Raw genomic sequence first — 21,111 nt, 5'->3', positions numbered from 1 at the left:
CTCCTAAAGAAATATCATATTATTTTTACAAAAGTCATGAAAATGCAAAATATTGGTTTTGATGAATCTGGATGGATTTTTTGAGCATGTGCATATTTCTACTAAGAATGATATTGTCTAACAAAATCTATACAAATATGGTTATATGAAGGCTAGAGAGAATGCTCAGTGGTTAAGGTGCTTTCCTGCAAAGCTTCATGGCTGACCTTCTATTCCCAAGTACTCACATAAAACCAAATGTACAAAGTGGCACTTGCATTTGGAGTTCACTTGCAGCCACTAGAAGCCCTGAGGTACCATTCAACCTCTCTTGCTCCCTCTCTTGTAAATGAATACAACTATTTAAAAAATATTTTGTTTATTGATTTTTTATTTGTTTGACAGAGAAAGAGGGAGAAAGAGATAGAGAGAGAATGAATGGGTGCTCCAGGGCTTCCAGCCACTGCAAACAAACTCCAAACACTTGTGCCCTTTTATGTATCTGGCTAATGTGGGTCCTAGGGAATCTAACCTGGATTCTTTAGCTTTAAAGGCAAGTGCCTTAACTGCTAAGCCATCCTCCAAGCCCAATAAAACTATTTTTTTAAAGACATTTATATGGATTGTTTGCTTGTGAATTGCATGGCCTAAAAATAAAGTAACCTCAAAGCTGGGAATTCATATACATAAAGCATAAATGCCCAATAAGTTAACTTGCTTAATTAAAAGGACAGACACATGGGTGTGATTAGATGACATAGTTAAGAATGGTTTTCTGGGCTGGAGAGATGGCTTAGCGGTTAAGCGCTTGCCTGTGAAGCCTAAGGACCCCGGTTCGAGGCTCGGTTCCCCAGGTCCCACGTTAGCCAGATGCACAAGGGGGCGCACGCGTCTGGAGTTCGTTTGCAGAGGCTGGAAGCCCTGGCGTGCCCATTCTCTCTCTCCCTCCATCTATCTGTCTTTCTCTCTGTGTCTGTCGCTCTCAAACAAATAAATAAATTAAAAAAAAATTAAAAAAAAAAAGAATGGTTTTCTGAGAAATTTTAAGAAAACTCTGGGCAAACTGCCACAACCTGCTTACTTTATTTCATAATTCCTGGTTATATTATATATATGACTTTTTTCAAACAATTATAGCACAGAATTTTCTAAGAGAAATTCAAAGCTATATGAATGATTTGAAAGGAGCATTTCTGAATGGAAAGTGGGCATCCATCAAAAGCATCAATAACTATGGCTTTTCATATGCAAATGACAATTTCTAAAGTAAAGGAAGCATTGTTTTATAAATAGTGTGATAATATTCTTGAAAAAGGTTACCCATGATTACATAAGTTATCTCCTTCATAAAGAAATGTAGAGCTCACAGTTGCTCTTTTCATTAAAATGGGCATCACATCCAGATTCATACTGAAAGCCAAGCTCTGAATTATAATTAGAGATAATAAATAATTATATCACTTAGGAAACTGAACCTACTAATGACCACTGGTACCATACTGCTGCATTGAAAGGGTGGGAAGTGATATGCAAATTATACTAAAGACAATAACAGCTAAGTAGACATTGACATTAACTGCGAATATAGTCTAAATACAACCTGACCAAGAAAAAAAAAATGTGGTGGAGCAAAGATTATGAGTCCATAAAACTCATCTCTGTAGGTCAAAATGATTATATCATTCTCCATTGCCAAATTATTATGGTTCCTGTTTTAATTTTTGGAAAGGAAAGGGAAAAGAAAGCACTGTGCATTTTAATTTATATCTGTGGTAATAATGAAGACAAAATTTATCTCCCCCCTTTCATTCCCCAGCTCCCTCCTCCCTTTTCTTAAAGAAATCGCATTGACATTTCAAGAAAAATTACTACCCCAGAGTCAAGGGCAGAAACACTGGAGAGACAGACGTCCCCAACCTACACAGCCCAGAGGGACCAGCTGACACACAGAAGACAGAGACTCGGGCCATTAGAGCCAGGATTGGGCCTGACACTGACCTGTGCTGCCACCCGCCAGTGTCCCGCCATCTGCACCAATGTGAACTTTGCCTCCAAAACTTGGCTTCTCAATTAACATGTCCAGCTGGGGGAGAATTCCGTCATTTCCCTAATATCCTTATTGCCACTGGCCTGACATATTAATATTAAAAATATATGTGCACAGATCAAGGATTTTCTTAAGCACTTCTGTTTTTATTGCAGATAATAGGCAGGAGGTGAAAGCAGACACAATATAATTTGAAAAGCATAACCCTGATTAGGCGCTGATTGGAGCGCTGTTATACCTTACATTAAAAACCTTTTTATTATTAGAACTAGCTGTCAAAACCAGGCTTCAAATCGCCTATGAAATAGATGCAGGGGCATGTGATGCCTTGCTACTTCCATGCAAATAAATTTATAGTTCAAAGTGCCATTTCCTTTGAATATGTCCTTAAGTATCAGACAACTGTCATGTGCATTGCTGAGGTGCTTGTAGAGATGTGTCGTCTGGCTTTAATTTCTTCTCTTTTAAGGGACACTCATCAACATTCCCAGTTGCTGCTCATTTCAATGTGTTATACATTGTTAGGGCAAAGAAACAAACAATAAAAACACTATTTGAGGGTAAGTGGCAATATTTTTGAGAATGGAAAGGTGAAGAAGTCATGAACTGTAACCATAGGAAAGACAAACCTGAAAAGGGAAGTTAATATAAAAATATTCATATGTCAGACTTAGCAAGGACCATCTCAAATGTTTTGGATAAAGATTTGGCTTCTCAAGTCTTGCTCCCCTGGGTTCAGATTCTGCCTTTCATCCTTAGAAAATAGTAGTTCAGTGTCCTTCAAAACAGCATTGGAGATAATATGTCAGAAGATTCCAGAAGGCCTGGTGAAATGTGACCACTCGGTCACATCTACTATCATGTTGGTATTTAGTTCTGTTTTAACAACATTAAATATTTTTTATTTTGTTTGTTTTATTAAAATATTTTTGTTTATTTATATGCAAACAGAGAGAGAATGGGAGAGTGGGGGAGGTGAAACTGGGGCACCAGGGCCTCTTGCCATTGCCAATGAACTCCAAATACAGATGCCAATTTGTGTATGTGGCTTAAATGGATACTGGGAATGGAACCAGGGCCATCAGACTTTGCGGACAAGTCCCTTAAATGCTGAGCCATCTCTCCTGCTGATAACTGCCTTTTAAAGCCTCTGCTTAAAGTAAATAACAAGACAAGAATATTGCTAGCTTCCCTGGCCAGTCTTTGAATAGTTCTACCTGATAAGAAACTTCTCATAGAATACTTACCTATCTTTTGTCTGTTTCACACTTGCACCTCCATATCACAAAAAAAGCACTGCTTCTGCCCTCCCTGAAAACACTCAGTGGTTATCCTGTCTGAGGTTTTAAATATTGTCTTCTGTGGATACATTCCCAAGCATCCTCAATTCCTGTCACCCTAATGGAAACCCCGTACCCTTCTGAACTGCCCATCCCAGCTGCCTCTAAGAAACACTTGAATAGTCTGCTCATAATGGATCCAGGTTTGCATTCAAGTGGAGCTGGCCTCAAATCTGATCTTCAACATTTCAAGTCTATCTAAATTAAGCACTGGTTGAGTTTCTGAGTAACAGACCCATGGTTGGTCATGTGTAGGCTGTGGGGGTGGTGGAGAAAGGTGGCCTAGTACCTGAGAAGAGTAGGACATCATCTGAGAGATGTCACTGTGTTTCCCACTTGTTGTCATTCAGGTCTAGATTCTTTTCCATGTCTTTGAGCAATGAAACTGTTATCTTTATGTCTCAATAATAACAGGATACTTGAAACATAAGCTACATTTTATCTTGAAAGAAGATATTGACCTTAAAATGTAGCAAATGTGGAGCAATTAGAAAGACTAGGGAAAGCTCTTGAGAGACATTGGATCATACTAGGAATCTGTACAAAATATCTATCCTAGGTCTGGCCCAAATAAAAGCAGAGGCATTCCAGCAATGGCATACATAAATAGTTTTGCAGAGAATAGACACCAAAACTAAATAGCTTGTTCAGTTAAATTGTTCTTCAGAGATATATTGGACATAAGTGACTTAGTGGGAGAGGAACTTGAATAAGCAGAGTCTACTGGGCATCAGTGAGGCCAAGACAAAGGCGCACAGCCTGTAGAAAATGTTCTGAGATTGCTTGAGCAGCTGTACATCTATTGTAGGAAACCCAGGCGGGAGGCACAGAGCAAGCTGCCAGGGTCAGTGACCAGAGAATGCTGTGTGAGATGAACCAGCTCAGGCTTGTTAGGTCTCTTCTGGTTCCCTGTCAAATGACTGACCCTACTTTTCCCCTACCAGGGGAACAGGATGTAGTAAAATCAAACTAAAGTAAAAAGGAAAACACAAACTACCATGAGGTGAGTATTTACTGCAATCCAACTTATTTCACCAATTTCAGTTTTTTTTAAATATATTTCTTTAGTTGGGATATTTAGACTGGTTCTCAAACTCATATTTTCACATGCAGGAAAACAAGCCATAATATCATTTTTGTTTAAAAAATAATCACAGAATCTTACTCTGAAGATGATTACAATTTCATAGATTTTGATTCAATAGTGTTGTCACATTGAGGCAGTTATTTTCAACAGGGTTGTTTTAAATGATGCTTATAGAACAATTATTTTATTATTTAAGAGAATTTGCATTGTTTCTCCTAGTATATATTGAAATGTTGATAAAAATTATGTCTTACTGCTTAATTTTCCCATTGTTATATTGGTGGGCAAACCTCATTTGCATATGCGAATATGGCGCTCAAGTACATACATATATTTATAGATGTAACTATTCAATTTTATGCATATGCTCATCTACCTACTTTTTTATGATCATTATTTGTGCAGTAATTCAGCCAGATACTGTTATTCAGGTCTCAGAGGTAGCTGTAGTAGATAAAAAGAAGATGTCCTCAAATTTTCCAATCAACTTTTATTATAGGACAGTAGGTAACAATATTTACCAAACACCTCCTCTATGCCACATATTATGCCAACACAATTATATATTTATCATTTATGCTTAGTTTTCACATCCTTGGTATAAAGATGTTATTACCATTAGTATAGTGATGATGAATCTGGTACTTGCAGGTAAGTAACTCTTTGGTGGCTCTGCTTGTTTAAGGCTAAAACCAAGCATTGAACGCAAGCATGTCTATCTCTAATGCTTACGGCCATTCTATCATAGCCCACCTTTGGCTAAGAAAACAAAAGAGCTGGCCTGGGACATAGAAAATTGCAAAAGAGAGTATTGCACCCTCTCATTTGAAGCAAGTCATATATCTCTGTACTTACCTATGTATCCATGCATACATGTATGTATGTATCTATGTGGATATATATAAATATATACAAAACTAATTAGAATATACAATTTGTAATATATATCTCTGTAGGTTCTAACTATATATCTTCAACCTATAGCTTTGTCTACTGATTTATCATCTTTCTAGCTATATAATTTTTATGTCATACTATATTGAGTTAAATGATCTTGAGCAAGTTGCTGGCTTTAATGGGACTTAGATTATGTGTAGAAGGTGGAATAGGTGCTAAACCATCTCTACTGTCTTGTCATCTATAATCTTTGATGACTCTTTATTATGTCCTACAGTTTAGGTCTGGACATATGCACCATTAATTCCCTGTAACTGTCTGAACATGGTGTGTACGTATGTCACCATGTGACATACAGAATCCTTAAAGGAAACGTGAATGAACCTCAAAAATAAAGCATAGTGGTTCATTCCAAATTGGTCACTAATGGTCCCTAATCAAGACATAATGTTAATGATAAACAAACCAACAGCTTCTTCGTATTTTTGTGAAGCAAGAACTAATGCTTAATTACTAATACTAATACCCAAGACAAGTCTGTATAGATCTAGGGAAGATTGAAGCCTCCTTTTTTGATTTGAGAATGAGATGGACCTAACAGCACCATGCCTCATTCAAATGGGTGCTGCATGTAAGACATCTGACCAGACTCAGTTAGGGTCCTCTTATAATGTTCTTCCCCTTCCCAAAATTCAGGTCAATCCCATTAACACCATCACAAACCATGTCAAAATGAAGAGTTTCTCCAAAGTAATAGTTCTTAGCATGGGCACCTCTACTGAAAATATAATCATGACATGTTCAAGATACATCATTCATGTTCCTTAAGCCCCATGAGAGCTACATAATTGTTCATTGTAATGCAATTCTGGCTATATGCTTAGCAGCATTTCTTACCACATTAGAACAAGGAAGAGTCAGACTTAGGACACAAGAAGCTATAGCCTACATTGTGGCAAATCTGGCATTCAAGTCCTCTGTTCAACTATGCGTAGTGCTGATGCCAGGTGTAACATAGATATTGGAAATTATGGGTACTAGGCACCTATTTGTTTATGTCCAATTATTGATTTTTAACAAGCATTTATGCACTAAAATAATATAGCAGTTTAGTATTCTTTCCTTTATTCTTTCCTTTTCTTTCTCTATTTTCTTTGCTCTGTAATTTTGAACATTTTGTTTATTTATCTATAAACCAAACAGGGATGCTTATCTATCAGAAAGTTATACACCATAATATGTTACTAACCAAAAAAGCTGTTTACAGGATTATTCAACTATCCAACCAGGATTTGAGAAGAGCAGAAAGCCATGATAGAGAAGGAAAAAGAGTAAGAGTGATTTATTCACTGAAGAAATATCCTTCAGCTGCTGATTTTTGTAGGGAAGAGAGCATTAAGGTTATCTAAATGGCCTTTGATTTCATATCAACTGAGCCATTGGGCAATCTAATGAAGAGGCCATCTTGGATTTTATTCAGTTGAGGTGTGCATTTGCTCCTCTCTCAGTGCGTCTTGTAGCATCCAGGTCTTGCAGATAATTGGGGAAAGGGTGACCTTGTGTAAAGGAGCATTGTTAAGACAGCACAGAAATGTTTCTGATGTTTGATATATCCCCTGCCAGGCTTCTAATCTTCCTTCCCATCTCATGGACTGCTATCATAAGTTCCCCAGATTTTACTTTACTGATTCTAGGGAGTAGCAAGCTGATGTCTCTAGTCTGTGGTGGGATTCCTTACCAACAATTTTAGCAGAGCTTCCCAACAGAATCAAGTTTGCTCTGTAGGGGTCAGAAGCAATCACTGAGAGGCTGTTAGGAGTGACCAGAACTATATCACTGACAAACATATAATGTGATATACCTCCCATAAGGTGTCTGGACTGACAGACTGTTTTGTCTGTAGAAAAAAAAAATCATTTGGGAATATCTTCCACCTTGCAATATGGCCAAACGTATTAGTCTAAAGCAGATGTCAGCTTGATCTGTTTTACAAAGTGGCTCTAGTTTTACCACTACAGAGAAATACTATTATTTTTTCCAAAATGTTTTTCATGGATTTCTCTTCCTTCCATACTTTGCACCATTTTCAAAGTGGATCATAGATGACTAGAGAATAGAAGTAAACAATTAACACCAAAATTATAGAAAAGAAGTCAACTCTGAAGCCATAGACTTTGAACAATCATGACCATGACCAATGCTGAAAAGGCTGTAGTTATAGAGCACATAACTTATTTTAAAAATTTTATTAATTACAGACATATTTAGTATGGATACATTTTGCATTGGTACTATCCTTTCCCTCATCTTTGCTCCCTTTCTGAAGGGGACCCTCCACATTGGGGTCACAGGTTTTCCCTGTGGGGGCTGTGGATTGTGCGTTGTTGGAAGAGCAGACAGTTATAGGGAAGAGGCAGTGCCTCTGGGCAACTTGTGGCCTTGAGTGCATAATTTTTCTGGGAATTCCCCTAATGTTCAAGGCAAAAAAAAAAAAAGAGAAGCTAAATTAGCTCCCATCAGTAAAAGGAAACATTCTTAGGGAGAGAATTCTATTTCCATAGTTCTGTCCCATTAAAAACAATCAAAACCTAAGGGGGAAATTATATAAGGGACATATATGATTGATGTCTTCAATATAATATAAATAATTACCAAAGAAACAGTGAGGTCCATTGGTGCTCCTGTTATTTATGAGCATCTTCTCCAGTGACAATGATCACTGCTCAATGACCTACCTGCATGGGGGTTGGGAAGCATCTCTGCCCCTGAGCCACAATTTATTTCACTAGCCTAGACAGTATCAGCAAACTGGTCTAGAGGGAAAATCTAGTCTACTTCCTGTTTTCAATCTAAAGTCTTACAGGAATACAGCCTGCTCATGTCTTCATTTATAGTCTGTGGTTGCTTTCCATCTCCATTGGTCAAGTCATCAGTCCATGTTGTGCAGGCTGTATAGCCTCAGATATTTACAATCTAACCATTTACAGGAAAAAGACTTCCCTTTTCTGTTAAAGATAAGGACTTGAAAAAAAGTCTGTCATTAAACTTTAACAAGTACATGTTAAATTCAATGACTAAAAGAAACTCAGTGACATTATCTGTCATAAAGAGCTTTGTGTGCATGCATCTTTAGCTAATAGTGTAACATATCCTAACTGGTTGGATAAAATTGAGAGAATGGGACACAGGGCAAGTGAGTTCTCCTCAGTAGGACAGTAAAAGAAGCCTTTGCAGGAGCATGTGATGGGAGGCCCAATGGATGGATCTAGAAGGCATGGCTTAGATCTTAAAACACTCATGAATGGGAAGGTAATGATGCAATTACTTTCTGAATTTTGCCTAAGCTCAGCTCAATAGTGGTGCAAAAGGTGGGACTCTACAACCTTCACTGGTTCTGTAAGTACTGCATGATGGCCTATTCACTATTCATACAGAAAGCAACTGAAAGACAGATTTTCAACTTACAAGCTTCACTAATCATGAAGGTAGTGGAGAACTAGGTTCAGGAGACAGGAAAGATTTCTTAGCAGTTAAAGGGGCTTGCTCAGAAAACCTGCTGATTTAGTTTCTCAGTCACCAACATACAGATGGATAGGTACTCAATTGTCCCATCAAGGGACCCTTTTGCACATGTGTATGCACACTCACATACACACACACACACACACACATACAAAAACACATGCAAATAGATCAATAGTTTAAAATTTAGGCTTATCAGTAATATTCTGCTTGCTTTGAAAACATATTTGTAAACCATGTTTTAAGTCAGGTGACTGGATAGATGATTTCCTCAATATTTACTCTTTATCATGTCTTGTCCTCTTACCTAAGATGTATTGTCTTAAAATTAACTTAAATAGTAAATGAAATTGAGGTATGAACTCACATTTAAAAACAGCTTTTCCATTTGATTTTTTCATATACTATAAAAAGGTGCATTATAGAATCATCTAACACTAATAACCCTACTGAGGATGGCCCTCAGTGGATAGAGGGCAGGGGAGAGAGGATATAAATATGTAACCCAATGGGAATATAAACAACACATGATAGGTTCATGCAATAAAATTAATAACCAATAGCAATAATAGTAGAGAGATTAATTGGAGAGAGGAAGGGTATAGTAGAAAGAGTATGGAGGATGAGAAAAGGCAGAGGGTTGCAAAGGCACTATGCTCAAAATGCTTTGTGTACACACATAAAAAGTGTCAATACAAAGTTTACTTACTGCTGTATAGAATTATATTGTGTAGATATACCATAGCTTAGATATCCATTCTTCAAATGATGGACATCTCGGTTGATTCCAGTACTTAGCTATTACAAATTGAGCCTCTACTAACATGGTTACACAAATGGGCGACTGGGGGAAAATGACCAATATCTGTCCAAGCATCTCATAGTCTAAACTACTTAGCAGCAAATAACCTGTCATGATGCCCACACAAGTTCAATAGTGCCACACAGCCATGGTGGGAAACCAACTACTCTTGATTTGGCTAACTGATCCCCTCAGTGGTACCTGACCCGTAGCTGGAGCTGTGAAACAAGTCAGAACCATATCCAAACATAATCCCTCTCTCCTTTATAAAGCTACTACCAATTGTGGGCTACAAGAGGGCCTATACCTATTAAATTTCTATAAAAAAGTAAGGGTTATCTCATTTTTCTGGTGCTAACTTACTTTCTGTTGGAGAATCTGCTTCTCTTTTTCAGATAGATACAGATCCTAAGGAGAGAGCCATCCCACCATACCTCCAAAGGGCCCCGGCTGAAACTAAGAACAATTGGCGAAGCAAGCAAGGGTGATGTTTTCTTGGTGAACCGGGTACCAGCCCAAGGGTGAAGGAGATCAACACAGAGAAAAATAGACTCCTACCAAATCAGATATCTAGAGACCCAAAGGCCCCAAACACCTCATCACTGAAGCAGACCAAAAATGAACCCAACATAGCTCAGGGAAATTTTGCAGAAGAGGGGGCAGAAAGAATGTCAGAGCTACATGTTGGGTCATAATATGCAGAGACATTTATGCTACCCATAAGTGTGGGCTAACTCCAGAATGCATGACCCATATACCTCAACAAGGAGGAACCAGGGGGAGGGGATTGGACATGGACCAGCCTAACAAATTGTACCATATTGACTGTTTTCTCTGAGTACAAAATTAATTAATAAAAAAGATAAAAATGCTTTAAGAACTAAATTAGAATCTTAAAAAAATGTTTAAAACCCAGGGATTTATTTTATTTTATTTTATTCTATTTCTTTTTTATTAATTAGTTTTGTACTCAGTGAATACAGTCAATTTGGTACCATTATTAGGCTCATCCATTACCTACCCCCTCCCCTTGGCTCCTCCTTGTTGAAGTATATGGGTCATGCATTCTGGAGTTAGCCAAAACTTATGGGTAGGATAAATGTCTGCAAATCATGACCCAACATGTGGCTCGGACATTCTTTCTTCCCCCTCTTCAGCAAAATTTCCCTGAGGCATGTTGGGTCTATTTTTGGTCTGCTTCAATGATGAGGTGTTGGGGGCCTCTGGGTCTTTGGATATCAGATTTGGTAGGAGTTGATTTTTCTCTGTGTTGAACTCCTTCACCCTTGTGCTGGTACCAGGTTCAACAAAAAACAGCACCCTTGCTTGTTTCACGAATTGTTCTTAGTTTCAGCTGGGGCCCTTTTGAGGTATGATGGAATGGCTCTCTCCTTAGGATCTACATCTATCTGAAAAAGAGAAGCACATTCTCCAATGGAGAAGGAGTTAGCACCAGACAAATGAGATAACCCTTACTTATTTATAGAGAATTTAATAGGTATAGGCCCTCTTGTAGCCCACAATTGGTGGTTGCTTGATAGTGGAGAGGGGGGTTATGTTTGGATATGGACTTGTTTCCCAGCTCCAGCTACGGGTCAGGTACCACTGAGGGGATCAGTTAGCCGAATCAAGAGTAGTTGGTTTCTCACCATGGCTGTGTGGCACTATTGCACTTGTGTGATCATCATGACAGGTTATTTGCTGCTAAGTAGGTGAGACCATGAGTTGCTTGGACAGATATTGGTCATTTTCCCCCAGTCGCCCATGTAGCACCTTCTGGCACTAGACTGCTGACTGTCTGGGTACTGACTCTCTTCCAGCTTCCAGCCATGCCATTCCATTTTATGTGTCAACTGCATAAGGTGTCTTCAGCAGTAGGGTCATACCACTAACCTTTAGTGGGTCATCAAGTACTCTGACAGAAATTTGTCTTTCTTTTAGAAAACCTTGTAGGTCTCTCTGATCAAAAGCTCATTGTGGATGATAGCCACATGCTGGTACTGAGAGTTACAGGTCAGAACCCACTAAGAATGGAAGAATTGGATTTTAACTGGAACTGTGTCTTTCTATTTAAGACCTTATGATTCCAGTTTACTTAAAATGTGTGACCTATGTAGAACCTCCTTCTGAATTTTGTTGGGATTGGAGAAGTTTCACTTCTGGCAGTAATATTCAATGTAATGGGCACATTTTTACTTAATATAACTTTCTATTGAAATAGATTAATTCCTAGTGTTAATGCAAATTATCTTTTTGGGAAAGTACTTATTACCAAAAATCATTTTGAAACTTTACTAACTCTATAATTAAATAATAAGGTAAATTGAAGATCTTGGCATAGAACTTAGCAGAAAGCATACTGTATTGAGCTACCACTGTAGACATAGCCTACACTGCTAGCTGCTGAGGGAGGTGGAGGTCCAAATTTTTTTTTTTTTCTCATGGTCTTATAAAGTGGCTAAGGAAACTGGGCAATGGAAATAAACTTGAAAAGCGAGCAATTGCTGGCTTGTGTAATGCCTTCTTGAAGAGCATTAATGGAACCACTGAGGTTAAAATTGATTTGAGAAAAAAAAATTGAATAACAAATGTGTAGGGATCAAGAGTAAGCATTACAATTGACAATAGACATATGTTAGTGAGTGTAAATAGCAATGACTCATATAATCTTCCTATCGTAGTTAAGAAATAAATTTTAAAATAAATACTATCTTTCTGGAAAATGTTTTATTACTAAAGATAATCCTGAACTATGTCCAAGAGCAAAAGACTGAGTATTTCTTTACACGCTCAGAGTTTGCTTGACTCTTAATATGTTGCACTTTGGAAGACATGGAAGTGCTATTCATGATAATAATTAGTTAGGCAGGTAAATGATGAATGTAAGTGGAATATTGTAGGAGTACAAAATGCCTTGCAAGTGCCTGAAAGAGAACAGAGTTTGACATGCATTCAAGACAAAAGAGATAAAGGGCGCTCAGTGCCTCCCTGCATCTATCTGTTAAGGACCAAGTAAGTGTGTTTACTGCTTAACTCTTCACCTGTTTTCGGGGATGAACAGCATCAATATATAACAAATATAATTACAGAAGAAAGCACTAGAGAAGGATGATAGGTTCCCACATGATACTTATACCTTTTTATGATTTTTTTAAATGCATTTCTTTATATTCATGCTTACATTCTGTTGCATGCATGTGAAGTACTATTTCCTTAAAAGGAAATCATTAAAGATTATAATGAAGGGCTGGAGAGATGGCTTAACAGTTAAGGCACTTGCCTGCGAAGCCAGAGGACCCAAATTTGATTCTCCAGGACCCACGTAAGCCAGATGCACAAGGGGGTGCTTGCATCTGGAGTTCCTTTCAGTGGCTAGAGGCCCTGGAGCACCCATTATCTCGTGTTTTCCTCTCTCTCTCTCTCTCTCTCTCTCCTTGCAAAAAAAAATATATATTAGAGTGAGAAGTTGCATAGTACATTTTACCTTTAAATTAAACCATACTGGGGAAAACTGAATGGTAAGATACTTAATTGCTTGAAATAATTTTGGAATTTTCAGTTATTTATAATCATAGGGATTTCAAGAGTTGTTTACTGATCCAATGTGACACTAAAATCTTGCAGCATTGGAAAGTTATACGGCTATGATGTGCATGTATTTTATTGGAAGAGATGGGCTTGATTCTTAGTACAAACTCCAGAATCCACTACAATCAAGAATTTCTATTTCATGAAAAATGCACAAATGCTAAGTTCAAAATATTTATGTCAATTGGGTGCCATGCAAGCATTATTATATGTCATAGACACTGTGCTGAAATGTATCAGTATGTGGACCCCTTTCTCTGTTTGTTCTTACATTAAAATTAGGAGATTCATTCAATCTATTCATTTGAATTATAAAAATAATACTTGCTCTGATTAAGACCCTGACAGTTTGTAAAGTTCCAGTTTACCTATTTCCTGTGAAGTTTTTTGTGTGTGTTATCTGTGTTCTTAAATGAAGTGTTATGTAGTCCAAGGAAGAAAGCTCCTATGAACTTCTACAGATATTAAACAGCCAAACTAGGTCTCTGACCATTTTTGGAAATATGCAGATAATGAAGATGCCACTTACGATGTATACATATTTGAGATTTGCAGAGAACAAGTAATATGTACCAATGATATCTTTGATCATGGAAAGAATTCAGAAACACAGGAACTATGTCGAGGGTAGTTATCATCAGCCCATTTTCTATTCCCCGTGCACAAATCATTTCATGCATTCTACAACCCAAGCCCCGAAGTTGGGCTTCAAAAGCAATTTCAGCTGCAAAATAAGGTGCTTTTCTTCAATTTTCAAGCCATTTGTATGAGGTTAGTGCTGTTTACCCACCTGGTACACTGATATTTACATACCCCTTTAAAGAAAATTGGTAGGTATGATTTATGGAGTACTGTAAGAGCACAATTTTCCATGTAGTGCACCTAATCTGAAAGGGTACTCTCAAAGGTCACTCTGACCATACAAATACCAAGTCTTCTCTTTGGAATAAGTTAGGATATTCATTTTTCTTGGAAAATGTCAGCAGTACCCTACTCCAGGGGTTAGTTTATGCAGATAAATGTGTAAGCCTTTAATCTTAGAGCAAAAATACTCTACACAAATGTAAAAGCACTCCATCGATCACTGTTAAGACCTGTAGTTTGTTTTTATTTAAATCTCAAGCCAGGGTGGAGTGGGCAACAAGCCCGTTAACATGGTAGCTCACACATAAGCTGAGATCAAGGCACATGAACACACTGAGACTCACAATGCAGGTGGCAGGTCTGTCTGTGGCTGGAGCAGGACCCGCCAGTGCTTCAGTGCTTCCCGCTGCTTCTGCGCCTGCTCCTTTCCCATCCAGGTTTAGGTGATTGCCCAGTCCTGTTCTTTTACAGGCATTTCTCTCTGCTGAGGAAAAATCATGAGTCAAAACTCTACCAAATAAAACACCATTAGTTATCATTAACTTAAGATCACACACACCAATTCAAGAACAAAGAAAAAAAAAACAATGAATATTTTCACTGTGAATGTAATAATTCACTTATTTATCACTAGAAGAATAGTCATGATTAATGGAGATTTTTTACTGTTTCCATAAGGTAGCATTCCCAATCCTGAAACTTACGTTTTTGCAACTGACAGAAGAAATAATACATGGCCACCTATGCTTAATAGGTATTGACACATTTTTACACTTTTGCCTTTTTTCATGCTGGATAAAAGCAATTCTTGAAATTTAAAATTTATCCCAAATCATCATTATCTGGAAAACATATGAGAATAATGAGTTTAGGAGGTATGAATGTGGGCAAAACATGAATATGAGACATCTATCTTTATTTTTACAATGCAAGGGAAGAAGGGGTTGTAAGAAAATAGCGTTTCCTCAAGTGAGGATTTACAAGTTAGACATTGGAGTTTGTGGAAGATGACTGGGCAGCAGACTGCAATCCCTTGAGTTTGGCCACATGGCCAGCATCTTTCATTGATTTCACTATCTTGTTATTGTCAGAGTAAAAGGAGATTACAGCTACCCCTGCTGAAAGTGTGGATGTCACTGTAGATGCAATGCAATAAAATAACAGCTGATATTTGACACTTGTGGGCAGAAAAATACATTTGATTTGATTGAGGCATCACATATACATACACATAAATAGCTACATATACACATGTGTTTTTCTTTTTTTGTTGTTAGTTTATTTTTATTTATTTGAGAGTAACAGAGAGACAGACAGAGAGAGAGAGAGAGAGAGAGAGAGAGAGAGAGAGAGGCAGAGAGCAAGAGAGAGAATGGGTGTGCCAGGGCTTCCAGCCACTGCAAATGAACTCTAGAAGCGTGCACCCCCTTGTGTATCTGGCTAACGTGGGTCCTGGGGAATCGAGCCTTGAACCAGGGTTCTTAGGCTTCACAAGCAAGCGATTAACTGCTAAGCCATCTTTCCAGCCTGATATATGTGTTTTTCTTTTGACTTTAAATATGTAAATGGATAGGTTATTTGGTCAATAGGTATAGTATTATTGCACTATATCTAAGTAACTGAAATATATTTTAAGTATCAATATTTAAAGAAAAGATTATGACAGTGGGCTGAGGAGCTGGCTCTGTGGGTAATAGGCTTACTGATCAAACAAGAGGACTAGAGTTTGAATCTTCAGAATCCACATGAAAGCCTTGCTTGGAGATGTGCACCTGTAATGCCAGCACTGGGGAGGGGTAAAAGAGCAAGATCCTCAGGAATAGCTTACTGGTCAAGCCAAATCACTTTGCTCCAAGTTCAGTGAGAGACCCTGTCTGAAAAGAAAATGAAGACATCCAGACACCTGAAATTGAATTCTGGCCCCAACACCCAGATGCAGCTGCACCAAACATGTACCCACACACAAAAGAACACACACACACACACACACACACACACACACACACACACACACACACATAGTTATAGTACACACACATATATGTGCAAAAATATTCATTGCTAAATTTTGTTTTGTTTTGTTTATTTTTTATTTACTTATTTGAGAGTGACAGACAGAGAGAAAGAGGCAGATAGAGAGAGAGAGAGAGAATGGGCACGCCAGGGCATCCAGCCACTGCAAACGAACTCCAGAAGCGTGTGCCCCCTTGTGCATCTGGCTAATGTGGGTCCTGGGGAATGGAGCCTCGAACCGGGGTCCTTAGGCTTCACAGGCAAGTGTTTAACCACTAAGCCATCTCTCCAGTCCTTCATTGCTAAATTTAATAGCATCAGAAAATGATCACACACATCGATTCAAGAACAAAGAAAAAATCAATGAATGTTTCCACTATGAATGCATTTATTCACTTGTTTTTCACTAAAAGAATAGTCATGATTAATGAAGAGTTTTGACTTTTTCAATAAAGTAGCATCCCCAATCCTGTTAATCAAATCGATGATCAAATAAACCACAATTTCTCCAACTTATCAAGTCTTTTAGTAAAGGCACTATCCTGAGCCTAGAGCACACACCATACTTTGGATGTGCCCTCTTACCACCTGCCTTGATGTCCCACTAGTAACTCAAACTTTTCATACCCACAAACTTATTGACCTTCCCTTTATAAATTAGCACCTTTTACCATCTTCTTCAGTTATACGTGATATGACTTCATCCTTAAGAATTTTCTGTGGATGACAGAGGCATCTCATGGTTTCCCTGGGGGGAGCTGTGTTATCCATATGGGTAATAGGTCTGCTTGATTTATTATCAAATCATGATGGCAATGAAGTGGTGCCTTTAAGCCCAATCTGAATGGCTAGAGGAGGGGATGTGTACAGAAAATACAGTCATAGCTTGCAAGGTGGTCACTGCACACAGTGACAGACTGCAGTAAGATCAGATACAGTACATAAACCCAAATCGCTAGATGGGCAGGTTACGAAATTTCACCCACCTCAAGTGTTTCCTGAACTATTTCTGATGGCACAGTTATGATAAATAGGTTATAACAGGGCCAGTAACTTACTTTCTGAATCCTTTCCACAGGAAAAATGCAGGCACCCATCAGGAGGATAATTAAAAGGGACTTCTCTATGAAAATTTAAGCGTAGACTTAAGACACTCAAGTATATGTGTGTATTTGAGGGTTGCAGAAGCCTGCTGACTTAGCTGTTAGGGATGGGGGTGTAAAATGCAACCCCCCCCCAGGCTAAAGGGAAATTGTTTTAGTCTGTGACATTTTGTTAAACAATTTATCTTAATTTGATGTTTTGGATATACTGATAAGAGTTATAAAATATGTGAAACAGGTCTTTCTGCTACTGAAAACTGCCTTTTTCAAAAAGACTGTACATATTTGTAAAATGAAAATACTAAGCTTTTGGCTTAGAAGAGAAGTTGGGACGCTGTGAGTGTGGAACTCTCAGGGCAGCACTGGTCCTGAGTAGTGGCCATTGTAATCAATCAGTCAAAAGTAAATAAACATTTATTTATGGCAAAGTCAAAAAAAAAAAAAAGAAATTTTTATCAAGCTGCTAATCTGTAAATGCTGAGTGCTTCTTCTCTGGTGCATCACCATCCTCCTGGCTTCCCCTTCCTCTCTTGTCCCTTGCTTACTGTGCTTTAGCCATACCATCTCTTGACAGTTCTTGCAGATGTGCTCAGAACTTTATACTGCCCTCCTCTACCAGGCTGGGCCTCTCATCTCCTTGATGTCTTTCATTACACAGCCCCTTCTCTTTCCCTGTATCATGCTCCTTAGCCCCCATGCCATGTTGGTATTCACATCACTCATCTCTGCTTGTTTTATTCCCACAGCACTTACAGCCATCTGACATAGCATATGTTTTACTTACTGTATTGTTTACTGCCTGTCTCCCCCCATGTAAGATAGAAATCTCTGAGAGCTGTGATTTCTTTCCATTATGTTTACTGTTCCACCCTCAGCCTAGAAAATGTTTAGCATGGATAGATCCTAAAATATAAATATTTGACAGTTGAACTGACAAATGCCTTTAGCTACTTGTGAGATGCCAATAATTCTATAGCTGTATCTGTTTATTTAGAGAATATGTGCAGGAATGTATAAGCTGCAGGCCCCACAAAATTGCTTCTGTGCATTAATATTTCTTTAATGAAAGTTATGAGCTAGGAGGAAGTTGGAGAACAGGAGTAACTTCCCATCAAGTCAGGCTGAGTTTGTTCACAGTCATAAATTAATAACAGGACCTTAAGTGAGTAAGACCATAAGGAAAGACAACTCTAGAAGAGGGAGAAAAAGAAGTGTGAATTCAAATTCCACCACTATTACAAGTCGTGTGGTCTGATGTATACAAGCAGGCTCTAGGAGCCTCAGCTCTTATTTGTGAAATGGAGCTAAACAGTAATTCTGTCTCATAGATGAATAGTGCAGATGACAGGAAATAATGACAATATACGACTGTCATAGTTAATTAAGAAGTTATATGGATACCACATGGCATCTTGCATGCCAATATGACTACGAAGAATGGACACATTTCCTTGCATGGTGTTTCCTATGTCATAATGACCATAACTGCACCTGAATACCATATCCTGACTCTAAGAAAGTATGGTTTCCATCCAGAACCATCATTATTTAGGAATATATTAAATGTGATTCAGCATACTTGCTATCATTTTAATTGATCAAATCCAAATTACAAGAATAGATAGGAAATTATTTTACTGGAAAATTAAAGACTGAGAGAAGGCTTACTGTGGCCATGATTTAATCATCGCCCCCTGTCTGTTTTTATATAACCCATACACTGACAATTTTTGTTTGCATTATAATTACTTGAAAAAAATCAAACAATGAATAATATTTTGGATGTATAAAAATTTATGAGCTACAGAAACCAGTGTCCATTGCTAAACTATTTTTTTTTCTCCAGGCTATAACCATGCTTATTCATTCATGTATGGTTTGGTTATTTTTATGCTATAATAGGAGAACTGAGTAGTGAAGACAGAGAATCCCTGACTCACAAAGGATAATATATTTAATGTCTGGAGCTTTACAGTAAAAACTTTACTGGACCTTTGGTCTGTAACACCCCATACTTTAAATAAATAGTCAGTAGAAATGGCTTTGTTCCTGATGCTTAATTAGATGAACCAATATTGCATGACTGCTGTGTAGATTGCAAATGTGTCCAGCAACAAATACCCTCAGATACACTGATCATGTCCATGGCCTCTTGGTGCTCTTTCCCCATTCATTCCCTGAATTATTGTCTACTAATTCTGCCTCTGTGCCTTCTCCTCCTCCTTCTTCTTAATTGGTTCTTTAAGATATGGTCACACCCTAGCCCAGGCTGATCTGGACCTCACTTTGTAGTCCCATCCTGGTCTTGAACTTGCAGCAATCCTCCTAACTCTTCCTCCTTAGTGCTGGGATTAAAGTTGTACACTATAATACCCAGCCAAAAGCTTATAGTTTTAAATTAAAATCTCATATTGTCTTTAAGTGAGAGCTTAATCCAGTGTGGAAACAGAATTTTGTCTCGAATCCTTTAAGTGCTTATTATTGCTATCACTTTGATAGTTTGTGCCTTCACCTCAGTTCAAGGAGAAACCATTTATGCCATCAGAGAAAAATTACTAGCCTATGGGCTAGGGAGGCCCTGTTATGTTTTGGTTAATGAACATTTAGGACAAACTTACCTTTTTTGGTTTTGTAACTTTGACTGTTTGCAGACCCTCTCTGCATCTCACTTTCCTCATCTCTGAAAGCAGATGATAATAGTTTCTTCATTAAGTCCTATGATATATACCTAGTAAGGCATACCTTGGGAATAGCCACAAATGACCATTTTGGAATTAGTGACTATCCTGGGCTTTTCTAGAGAATGAATATATAGAACGAATATATAGTATAAAGAGGATTTACTCAATTGGTTTACATGATCCAGGCTAGACAGTCCAACAATATCTGTGTGCAAGCTGGAGAGGTTGAAAACTCAGTATTTGCTCAGTCCAGGAATCTCTCTGGCAGTCTCAATCTGGTGTTGAAGGCATTTAAGATTCCTGAAAGGCTTAAGAATCTGGGGTCCAATGTCTATGAAGGATGGCAGCAACAGGGAAGTATTCCTGGATCTTCTTTATAGGTTGCTAGAAGAAGGGCTGCCTACTTTGGAAACACCTTCATAGACCTGCCCAAGAAGCATGTCTCTTATTGGGTTTCCAATATGATCAAGTTGATAATAGAAAATAGCCATCACAGTGGCCCTTCCTTCAAAAATATGAGACATCAAAGCCTGCTATGTTTAGGAAAAGTTGATTGTCTTACTTTGACTTAACATGTTTTTTTCCTTCCTTTCATTTCCTCCCCTACTAGTTCAAGTCCACAATTTCCCTGGCCTTCTCCCTTTAAAACTACTCTGTTGATATTTCATTGAAATCGCAGAGAACAGTGTTTTGTTTGTGTGGAGTCAGCTTTGAAAGAGTACTAGGGAAGATGTATAAGGTCAACTTCACAGCCCTTAATTGTATGATATTCTTTCTCCTTTCCACTGCTGGACACACCTGTGGATGCAGCTGCTGAACTGCTCTGTGAAGGCCACCCTGCTTTTGCTGCTGAAAGGCTTGGGGTTGGGTGACTGGGTCATGTCTGAAGACCTGCAAATCTTGCTGCCCTCTTATTATGAATCCTGTGACAGCAAGGAAATACCAGACCTACTGTCTTAGCTTCCCTCTGTAAAGGGCCCTTACAGCCTGAGGACTGGCATTTCCTTGCATTTCTAGTTTAATTACTGTCTAAGAGATGAACTTCAATTCCCACCCTCAGCAGCAGAAATTAGATGGAAGCAAAGCAGTGCTCCATTTTATTCTGCTGTTTTTACTTGCTGGCCACCACTCATATGGATATGCAGTAGATCTGTAGATTGCATCCTAGTGTGTAGCATGGCACACATA

General features: G+C 38.2%; 1 pseudogene; it reads right to left on the bottom strand.

The window, feature by feature from the left end:
• LOC101611001 overlaps nt 1-20,804 on the bottom strand; it is a 68,628-nt pseudogene extending 47,824 nt beyond the window's left edge.
• Nucleotides 20,805-21,111: the final 307 nt, after the last annotated feature.

This window comes from Jaculus jaculus, chromosome 3, assembly GCF_020740685.1.
Source record: "Jaculus jaculus isolate mJacJac1 chromosome 3, mJacJac1.mat.Y.cur, whole genome shotgun sequence".
Taxonomy (NCBI): Eukaryota; Metazoa; Chordata; class Mammalia; order Rodentia; family Dipodidae; genus Jaculus; species Jaculus jaculus.
This window is presented reverse-complemented; position numbering and strand designations above follow the sequence as displayed.